Source organism: Callospermophilus lateralis, chromosome X (genome assembly GCF_048772815.1).
Source record: "Callospermophilus lateralis isolate mCalLat2 chromosome X, mCalLat2.hap1, whole genome shotgun sequence".
In the NCBI taxonomy this organism is placed as follows: Eukaryota; Metazoa; Chordata; class Mammalia; order Rodentia; family Sciuridae; genus Callospermophilus; species Callospermophilus lateralis.
In genome coordinates this window covers 100594343-100606225 of record NC_135325.1, presented here as the reverse complement: position 1 = coordinate 100606225, position 11883 = coordinate 100594343, and positions in this window count along the sequence as shown.

The window sequence follows — 11883 nt, the reverse complement described above, 5'->3', positions numbered from 1 at the left end:
TGGGCCCCGGGGGTTAAGGGGCCCAGAGTTAAATCTTCAGCACCACACACTCACAAATAATAATAAAATAACATTTAAAAATAACTGGGGACAGTGGTGCATGCCTGTAATCCCAGCAGCTCAGAGGACTAAGGCAGGAGGATTGCAAGTTGAAAACCAGCCTCAGCAACAGCAAGGTGCTAATCAACTTGGTAAGACCCTGTCTCTCAATAAAATACAATATAGGGCTGGGGATGTAGCTTAGTAGTTGAGTGCTCCTGAGAACAAACCTCAGTACACCCAAAAAATAAAAGTAAAAATAAAAAGATAAAGGCAGAGACAGGGCTAGAATGTGACTAGTTCCTTTTAACTATATCATAAAAGTAAAAAAAAAAAATAGGAGTTTTCTATTTACCACAAAGGATTTGAGACCACTTATATATATATAAAATATTATATGTATATATACACTCACATATATATACACACATATATATATATACATATAATTATGTTAATTAAAATTTTAAAAAAGCAACAAAGCCACAGGAAAGGGTAGGACAGATACTGAAGACATAGAGTCCTACATAGTTAATAAAGTTGGAGCTACAAATTTGGCTCTGAACAATCTGGCAGCCAAAGCCAAATGATCATGTTTCCACATACTCATTTACCAGATTTGTATTGTCCGTAAGGAATAAAAGCGTACCAGTTCCTCAGAATAAACAAAGATTTTCCTGGCACTTAGTTCTAAAATTTCTCATGTGAAGATGTCATATAGAAGACACTGAAAAATAAAGTAGATGAAGTCTTTAACAACATCCTTACATTATATTTAACTAGTTCCTCAGGATTCTAAAAATGAATTCTATAAAAATATTACTGAATCAAAGAAGTTATGACTTTAGGTAATTTACTTCTCTTAGCTTTCTCCGCCTTCTCCACCTACTGAATTAGATGTTGAATTTATTGACCACCTTCTAGGTCCCTATCAGTTCTGACAGTCTTTGATTTTGACTTCATAAACTAAATTTCATTCTTCCACCAAGTTGTATAATTTCTTCAATGGCCTGGAACATTCAGTTTTCTTTCACATCTTCAAATGGAGCCAACTTCAGATATAGATATAACAGACAGCTTAAAATCAGATATAATTATTTAATGATTAAAAAGTCCTCCTCACCAGACACAGTGGTGCATACCTGTAATCGCAAAAACCCAGAAGGCTGAAGCAGGAGGATCACAAGTTCAACTTAATGAGATCCTATCTCAAAATAAAAAATCAGGGACTGGGGCTGTGACTCATTGGAAGACTGCCCGCCTAGTGCATGTGAGGTGCTAGGTTTGATCCTTAGCACCACATATGAATAAATAAAAAATAAAGGTATTGTGTCTACCTACAGCTAAAAATATATTTTTTTAATTTAAAAAATAAATTTTAAAAAATAAAAAGGGCTGAGGATGTAGCTCATTGGTAAAGTGTCCCTGGGTTCAATTCCCAGTACAAAGGAAAAAAAAAGGTCTCAAAGACCACACATCATTACTTCCTCAAATATAAACCATAAAACCTTTTCCTCAGACCCAAATGCCTGAAATTGTGCCATACTTTGGAGAAGGAAAGAAAAAATATCTATTGACTACCTACTATGTGCTAGTACTTTTACATAGATTGGCTAATTTATTCTTCACAACAATCCAATGAGTCAAGTATTACTACCCCATTAAGAAATAGGCTTCTTGTAAATTTGTACTCTGTCAACTTGCTAAACTGGAACTAGATCTCCAGGATTCCCTGCCCTATTCTCAATAGTTCAGCATGGGCCACAGAGATATATTGCATAAGACTTGGAAGAAGAAAGTGAAGCACTAGCAATTTTTTTCTATACCCAGAAGATCAGTGGAGGGCAACCAGGTGCTGTTGTGGCTTAGGCGTGTTGTCTCTTCTCTCCTGGCTCTCAGTTTTGGCATAGGGCATTTTTCAGCTCACATCAACTAGTAAACCTCCTCCTTCAGCTTCTCTGGCTCAGAAGCCAGGTGATTGGGTCTGCAATGAAGTATACCAGCTTCTTCTTCAGAAATTACCCAGCTTTGAAGTTGTTTGGCTTAGAGGCTATGAGAGATTGATGTGGGTTCCAGTTTGTGTTCATGGGTTCCCACAGATCCTCATAAGTTCTAGTTTGGCCTTGCTCTCCCCCATTTCACATCCATTCCTCCCATCTGCCATGCTGACTTCAGGCCCAGCACCAGATGCAGAACAACAGCCTTATGTGAACTGTTAAATCAGCTCCCACAATTGCATAAGAATAAATCCTTTGTGTTTGATATCATTCTTAATGGTTCTGCTTCTCTGATTGAACACTGGATGATATGAGGCCCAATGAAGTAAAATTATTTTCCTAAGGTCACAAAGATGGGATGCACAGTTACAAATCAAAAATCTCTGACCCCAAAGTCTTACCTAAGTAAAAAACTCCCTGTCACCCAAGCTCTGATGAGAAGCAGCACGAATTTTCCCAGGGAGGTAGTAAATAATTGTATCAAGACTCTCAAGCTCCTGCACCCCCTGCCCCGCACCAACATGCTTTATTTTCTCCCACTTAATATACTATATATATTGAACTACTATATTTTACTGATTGCCTGACCACCCCACCAAAATATAGCTCCATGAGGGCAAAAGGGCATGCCTGTTCTATTCACTGATATATCCCTGATACCTAGAAAAATATTTTGCTCATAGCAGACGCTCAATATTTATTGTTGAATGAGTGGAAGTAAATCATAATGGCCAACAGGGACATCACTTTGAGATAATAAGAAACACTAAAATAATCCAAATTTAGTCAAGGAAAATTATAATAAATGTTCTGGACTTCAGTCTCTCTTCTCTTTTTTTTTTTTTTTTTTTGGTATTGGGGATTGAACCCAGAGGTGCTCAACCCCTGAGCCACATCCCCAGCCCTTTTTATTTTTTTATTTTTGAGACAGGATCTTGCTAAGTTGCATAGGGTCTCACTAGATTGCTGATTGCTGAGGCTAGCCTTGAATTTGTGATCCTCCAACTTCAGCCTTCCAAGTCACTGGGATTGCAGGAGTGTGTCACCATTCCTAGTTTCCTGTCTGTCTTAAAGCAAAAGCAAATGGTGAGAATGAAATGATTAGATAGTGTCAAGAACTCAGATCACTGAAATGAAAAACTAACACCACCACCACAAAAAAAGAAAAATAATAATGTCTACGTGCAAACGAGACATTTTTTACCTCTGGCCTTTCTTTATCTGCTCGGGAATCAAAACCCATAGGCCATAGGAAACAGCTCAGACATAGAATCAGACTGTCTTGGCCAGAAGTACTTTAAAAATACATTTCATTTTACAGATGAGGACACTAAAGTCCAGAGAAAAGTGAATTTCCTAAGGTCACACAACTAGATCTGCGTATTCTGCTACCTAGGAACAAGAGATTTCCACTCTACTGTGACCTTGAGCAATTACTTAACCTCTCTAAGTGGTTAAGGGAGAATAATAATATCTACCTCAGAAATGACATGAGAATTAAATAATACATGTGAAGGATTTAGCACTGTGCCTGACACTAGTAAATATCAGTAAATGTTAGTTATTTTTCCCTGCCAGACACAAAAAGGTGAACATACCATAACCCATCAATACAAATCTCCTTATCTTCTCCTTTGTCCATATATACATACAACTTATATAATCTAGATCAGACTTTCTACTTGCTTAAAAAATTTTAAGATAAAAATTTCTGAAACTACTTTAAGAATCTAAGAAACTCCAATAAAAATGCAAAGTTCAAAACCAGAGACACTTATTTGCTGAATAAACAGATTCATTGCTGGATTTCTTTAGCTAGTATATTCCACTGGCACATTTAAAATTGGAATTGTTTACCAGAAGTGCACTTACTGACTACCATTTCAGAATAAGGAGCAATGGCAGAGTTCCAGGCACACCTGCATTCATTTCAAGCCATCTGGAAAGTTCCTGACATCCTCATTTCCCCCAGTGTAAGTTTGAAAGTCCCCAGGCTGTTGTCTGTCCTCCAAAAGTTGAAAGGAAGGAAAGGAAGTCACTTTTGAGAGGGGTCTACTCTGAAAAGACTTTAGTAGAACTCCTATCAAATTTGGCATTTGGCTAGGAGTTTCTTAAAGACACAAAGAAATTGTGAAATTGTGGAATGACTGGCAATGAACTTGGCAAAAGTAGTGCACCACCAGCTGCATTTTCAAATCTCATTCTATAGAGGATCACATCTTCCACCACCTCTTAAAGCTTACCCTGTTGTATTTAACTTGAAGATGTGACTAGAAAGTGGAATATAATTTCCATAATCTAAAAAATATGCCCATAGAGCCATGTTATAAGCAGATACCTATCTTATACTGCAAGGGAAAAATTGAATTCATGTTTGCAACTACAGTCACACTTTGCTTAATGACAAGTATATGTTCTGAGAAAAAAATTGTTTTTATGCAATCATATAATATACTTATATAAACTAAGATGGCTACAGTGTCAATGGGCAATATGTGCTACCATCATGTATGCAGTCCACTGTTGACAAAAACATCATTATGTAGCAAGTTACTATATGTCCAGTAACTCTACTGTCCTCTACTTGTATCAAATGCAAGTGCATCCCATCCTGACTATTCCTAGGGTCTTATGACACACAATAATTAAAATTCTTAGCAGGCACTGCTGAACTCCAGTAGGTGGGAAGAAAAATAGAGCGATTCAAATCTAATTTTTGGCTGCCACTACAACCATGACCAGGGCCTCCTAGATATCCTAAATAGATACTACTGTTGCTATTTCCCATAATCTCTCTTTGGACTTGAGATTTGATATGTGGCAGGCAGTGAATCATCCAACTACATTCTACCTCCAACAACAAAGAACATGCAATACAGGGGCAAAGAATATAGCTCAGTGATAAGGTGCTATCTAGTATGTACAAAGCCTTGGATTCAATTCCCAGCACTGCAAAAAAATGTTAGGGATCAGAAATTCTCTTAAAAGAAGTCTTCACATGACAAAAAATACCATAAAGCAGATAATTTGGGTCACAAAGTAAGGCTTAGAAGATGTGGAGATTCAAAATGTTGGCATGGAATCTAAGCTCTACCACTTACTACCTGGGTACACCTAAACCAATAACAATCTCCCTGAATTTCAGTTTCATTGTTTATAGCATAGACATAATTAAAATCCTTCTTCATGGGATTGTTGCATTAAATGATATATGTGTTACAGTGTCTGCCAGTTACCTTATGGTTCTTCAGCATAAACAGTGTGATATTATGTCTTTGCCAGTTTATTTTGGGTTGACCTTTAGAGTCAGTTAGCTACTCTCATAAGGATGTACAGACAGGAACAGAGAACATGATGCCAGAAAGGCTCACACTATGGATGTGATGACAATTGCTTTTGTTACCTTTATCTCAGACACAGGACCACCTCCTCTTTGCTAATTAGTATAAAAATGCAAAAGGTGGTTTTCTAATTGACTGCTCTGTTAATTTGCATAATATTAAAAATGGATTCTCACTGGTTTAAAAATGGCTAAAGTAAAAGAATGGAATCCTATTGAGAATTGAGAATAAGTTTTATTCCATGTATGTATAACATGCCCAAACACAATCTACTGGCTAGGGTTATGGCTCAGTGGTAGAGTGTTTGCCTAGCATGTGTGAGGCACTAGCTTCAATCCTCAGCACCACATAAAAATAAATAATGTATAAAAATACATTCTACTGTCATGTATATCTAAAAAGAACAAATTAAAAAATGACTAAAATGCCAGGTGCAGTGGCGCATGCTTGTAATCCCAGCAGCTCAGGAGGCTGAGGCAGGAGGATCATGAGTTCAAAGCCAGCATCAGCAATAGCAAGGCCCTAAGCAACTCAGTGAGACCCTGTCTCTAAATAAAATACAAAACAGGGCTGGGGATGTGGCTCAACTGGCCTAGTTTTCCTAGGTTAAATCCCTGGTACACCCCCGCACCTCCCCCCCCCCCCCGCAAAAAAAAAAAAAAAAAAAAAAACATGGCTAAAATATTTTAGAGACTTCCCTACCCTTGTATTAACAGGTATGAGTATCCAAAGAATCTTGTAATTTGTCCATACACTTAAGAAAAGCACTTGAAGGTAAATACCTAAAGAGACCTTTTCAACCCATCAGTTTTAAAATTTGGCTTGGTTGTTTAATGCCTACTATAAAGCATAAAAAAACTCTGCTTTTGGGAATGATATCCCTAAAAATACAGGAGTAGGGAACTACAGAGTTCTGTCCCACCTTAAAAGCAACTGATGAGCTAGGTTTTTTATTTGTTTATTTTTTTAAAAAACCTGTAAGAATCAACTTTTGAAGAGCTCTTAAATTACAAAATAGAAAACCCAACAACAACTAGAGAAAGACTTGAAGAAAGAAGTGGCAGCTTTGGGTATGAGGCCACAATGCTATTTTAAATTGCCCACCCACCACATCCAGCCTACATGGGAACTTTTAAAAGCCCTTATTCCCACATGTAGCTCTTTTCCCAACTTCCTCCTTCCCAGGATTATTGGTCTGTCTATTGCTTGTCCCAAGTATTTTGCTCTTGCCCTGACTGCAATAGCCAGTACCTGTGCCTTTATAAGCTTTTTGTGAAGCTAACTGCTATAAAACTTGGAACTCCTAGTTGGGCAAAATGAAAGGTAGCATTTGCTCTCTTCCCTGAGAAAAGTGATAGAACAGATCAAGATCCACCTTCCATTCTCCCAATAGGCAGTGATCCTATGAACTACAGCCTATACCTTTGACACAGATTATCAGTGCCAGAGAGAGGAATATGTGTCTTATTCTCAAAGAATTGGGTCTTGACTTGTTCTGCCATTTTCCTCAAGGATCAAAGCATGTACTCCTAGCTACTTGGGAGGCTGAGACAGAAAGATTCCTTGAGACCAGGAGGTCAAAGCCAGTGCAGGCAATATAGTGAGACCCTCATCACAAAAATAAATAATTTTAAAAATAATTTTAATAAATAATTTTAAAATTCCTGTGTATACTGAGGAATAGATGAATGCATACACATGCCCTGTGATGAACAGACACTCAGGAAAGGACTGAGAAGGGCTGGGGGTATAGTTCAGTAGTAGAATCTTGCTTAGAATGTGCGAGATCCTAGGTTCCATCCCCAATACTACAAAAACAGAAAAGGCTGAGAAGATCCTGAGCTTTAATTTCCATCTAGCCTTCAAGCCCCATGAAAGTAGAAAGTGAAAGATAAGACAGAGTTGTAAACAGCTCAGATAAGCACTGAGGGAGCACTCCAACACAGAACCTATTTACAAACACTGGGAATTAGTCCTTTTACTTTATTTTATTCTGCCTTTTATCTTTTGTTGACTCCAGGCATTTAAGGTCATTCTGCCAAAACACCAAGTAATCACCATGCTAATAGAACAGAGTTCAGAGCTGGGTGCTATGGCACACATGTGTAATCCCAGCAGCTCAGGAGGCTGAGGCAGGAGGATCATGAGTTCAAAGCCAGCCTCAGCAATTTATAGAGGCACTAAGCAACTTGGTGAGACCCTGTCTCTAAATAAAATACAAAATAGGGCTGGGGATGTGGCTCAGTAGTTGGGTGCCCCTGAGTTCAATCCCCAGTACCAAAAAGAAAAAAAAAAACATAGAGACTTCAGGAACCACATATGACAAAAGTACAAACAAAAATGGTTTAGAGAAGCCACTAAACAAACACCAGCAGCCCACACAGCTAACAAGAACAAATTCTGGTTAGGATGGAGAATCTCATTTCCAGAATTATCACACTGTAATATTCCAAATACAGTTTTCAACAAAAAATATTACAAGGAATGCAAACATAGAAGCATATGGCCTATCTACAGGAATAAATAAATAATAGAAAATGTTCCTTAGGAAGTCCTGGCACTGGACTTACTAGACAATGGCTTTATATGAACTATGAGATATGCTCAAAGACCTAAAGAAAACCATGGACAAAAACTAAAGTAAAACAATGTCAACAAATAGAGAATATCAAGGAGAGATAGGAATCATTTTAAAAAATAGAAACAGTAATGAAAATTCACTACAGGGGCTTAACAGCTAATTGAGCAGACACAAGAAAGAACTGGCAAATTTACAGATTGGTCAGTTGAGATCATTCAGTCAGAGAAGCAGAAAGAGAAAAGAAAGAAAAAAAGAACACAGCTGGGCTCAGTGGCGCCAATCTCTCATCCGAGGAACTCATTAGGACCACAAGTTTGAGACCAGACTCAGCAACTTAGCAAGGTCCTAAGCAACATAGTGAGATTGTGTCTCAAAATAAAAAATAAAAAAGGCTGAGGATGTGGCTCAGTGGTTAAGCCCCCCTGGGTTCAATTCAAGCACCACCACCACCACCACCACCCCCAAAAAAACAACCCAAGCCTAAGAGACCTGTGAAATGTCATCAATTATACTAACATATGTATGCAGAAATAGATTCCTGGAAGTAAAAGACAGACAGAAAAGAGCAAAGAATATTGGAAGATATAACGACCAAAACCTTTCCAATTGGATGAAAATCATAGATCTATGTATGTGTCCAAGAAGGACAACAAAATCCAGGCATGATAAAATCAGAGATATCCACACCAAGATGCATAACAGTCAAAAGACTGACAAAGAAATCACCTTAAGAAAACTGAGAAAAGTAACCTGTCCTATGAGGGATGTTCAATAAGATGAACAGGCAATTTATCCTTGGAAACCATGAGGGCAATAGGATGGCATAGTCAAATTTTTGAGCCAGGCTTGGTGGTACATGCCTGTAATCCCAGAAACTCAGAACGCTGAGGCAGGAGGATCACAAGTTCAAAGCCTGCCTCAGAAATTTAGTGAGGCCCTAGGCAACTTAGTGACACCCTGTCTCTAAAAAATAAAACAGGACTGGGGATGTGGCTCAGTGGTTAGGCGTCTCTGGGTTCAAACCCTGATACCAAAAAATAAAAATTAAAAAAAATTTTGGAAGAAAAATAATATAAACCAAGAATTCTACATCTAGCATAACTATCCTGACAAATGAAGCAAAATTTACAACATCCCCAGATAAACAAAAACAGGAGTTCATCACTAGTAGACATGCCATACAGAAGGAAATGAAAGCACACGAGATATTAACACCATCTGAAAAAAATAAACAACGGTAAAAGTATTTATAGAGGTAAGCATAAAAACTGATAGTATTTCATATATACTTAGTAACTGTCTCCTCCCCCTTTTTTCTAAAGAGAGAGAGGGAGAAGAGAGAGAGAGAGAGAATTTTTTAATATTTATTTTTCAGTTTTCGATGGACACAACATCTTTATTTTATGTGATGCTGAGGATGGAACCCAGAGCCCCATGCATGCCAGGTGAGCGCGTTACCCGTGAGCCACATCCCCAGCCCCTGTCTCCCCCCTTTCTGATTGATTACTTTTGACCCCAAATGATTTAAAATGAATAAGGAAATAATTACAAAGCTATGGTAATGAGCACATAAATATGTAATCTGTGAAAATAACAAAAAGAATTTATGTAGACTATTGAAATTAACAAGTAACTGCACAGAAATTTCATCCCCTTAAGCTGCAGAGAGTTCTTAACTCTCATTTCCTATAGTGTTGTGTGTGTGTGTGTGTGTGTGTGTGTGTGGTGTGTTTGTGAATTGATGGGTTCTAAACCCAGGACTTCAGGCATGCAAGGTAAGTACCCTACCACTGAGCTACATCCCCAGTCCTCCTATACTACTTTTATTTTGCACTATTTATACTTAACAAAGTTGGTAAGTATTGTGGGATATCTTCTATAGGGAAACCAAAAAGGCACACAAGAGAAATGGCAAGCACAGTGCCTGCCCTTAAAAGAGTCTGACATCCAAGTTGGAAAACAAAGATCAATATCCATAAACAATGAACACAAGGTACTGGGACCTAGATAATAAAAAGCTAACTTACATACTAGCCAGACACAGTGGCACAGGCCTGTAATCCCAACAGCTCAGGAGGCTGAGGCAGGAGAATTCCAAGTTCAAAGCCAGCCTCTGCAACTTAGTGAATCCTTAAGCAACTTAGCAAGACCCTGTCTCAAAATATTAAAAAGGACTGGGGTTGTAGCTCAGTAGGTAAGTACCTCTGGGTTCAATGCCCAGTACAAAACAAACAAACCAACATAGGATAGGATTTTTGTAACCATCAAAAGGCAATGTGCAGGTGCTAGGGGTATGGCTCAGCAGAAGAAAAAGTGCTTAGCATGCATGAGGCCCTTGGATCAATTCCCAACACCAAGAAAAAAAAAGAAAAAAGCATTGGATAGCCAGACGAAGTAGCAAACACCTATAATCTACTATTTAGGAAATTGAGGCAAAATGATCACAAGTTTGAGAGCAGCCTGGGCAACTGAGTGAGACCCTGTCTCAAATTTTTCAAAAAAATTTAAAAGGGATATAGATGTAACCTACTGTGGAGCACTTGCCCATTATGCTTGAGGAAGGTTTAATCCTCAGCACCACAATAAATAAATAAATAAATACGATGTGTAGAATAACATAATAAAAGCTGTATCATATAGAAATACAATTCTCAGTGATATGCAGGATGACCTGAAAGAATTTAAGGCTAGATTCAGAAAAATACCAAGAAAACTATTACAAAATACACATGTACAATACTGCAGGGCAGCCTGAACGAGGATTAAAGGGGATATAATAGAGTAGAATGAAAACATCTCAGAGGGGACAAACAAATTCAGAATGAGGTGACTTCTAAAATAAAGTAAAGGAGATAAAGATTTCAATAATTTGATCCTGAAATACCCTGAAAAATGATGGTACCATATGATGAAAATAATGTCGCCTAGAGGGGGAAAAGCAGAAACACTTGGTTTGGAACAAATGGATACTGAGGTACAAACAAAAACTCCAAATAGAAATGCCAGGTGGCAGTTAAGCCCAGATGAAGTCAGAACCATAGCATAAGTCTCCTCATAGAAGTGGTAGATGAATTATGAATGTTGATTCATGACTGTAACAGACATCATAATTTGCTTACCAAAAACCTATTCCTCATTTCTTTCCTGCTTAGAAAATTCCAATTTTGTCCTATTTCAAGCACCCATGTTCTTAAGGGAGGTTGGGAGCTCTCCCCTCTCCAAAGGGACAAATTAGAGGGTTTGGTCCAAACCAGTAGCTCAACCTTGCCTGTACAGGAAAAACACCTGGAGAACTTTTTAAATGTTGATGCCTGGGTCCCACAATCAGCAATTTGTATTTAATTGCTCTAGGACCTGCCTGGGCAGGCAATTGTCAAGTGCAGCCAAATTGAGATGCTCTGGTCTAAGCCAACCAAGGCATTTTCATTCCATTGGCAGTAATTGATTTTGGCAATCCTGTCCATGGGTTCTGGAGGGACGTCGGGTGGAAGCTTCAAAAGAAAGTTTTTCTTCTTTGTAAAATTAACTGCACTGTAGGCAACACTTTTTTTTAGGTGAAGGTCACCATTTCTACATGCAATGCCTGGAACTGCCACAGCCTTCTTGCAGTCCTGAAAGAGATATGCTAAAGATAGAAGACCAAAAAGTGGAAAACACCTGCCTTCTGAAAGCGGCTCTTGAGCTACTGAATTGACCAACTCTGGAACCTCTCTGCCTTCAGATGTCTTGTTAAAAGAAACAAATTTGTCCTAGTTGCTAAGTCACCTTGAGTTTTTTGTTACTTGTAGCTGAAAGTGTTCCAGTTGAAAACATATATAGCTGTCCCTGCCATGGAGTTCCATAAAACATGTCATATATTTCATATTAAATATTACACTACATTGTTTTCATTGATTTCCTGTCTCCTTCCCCTATTTTTGAGTTC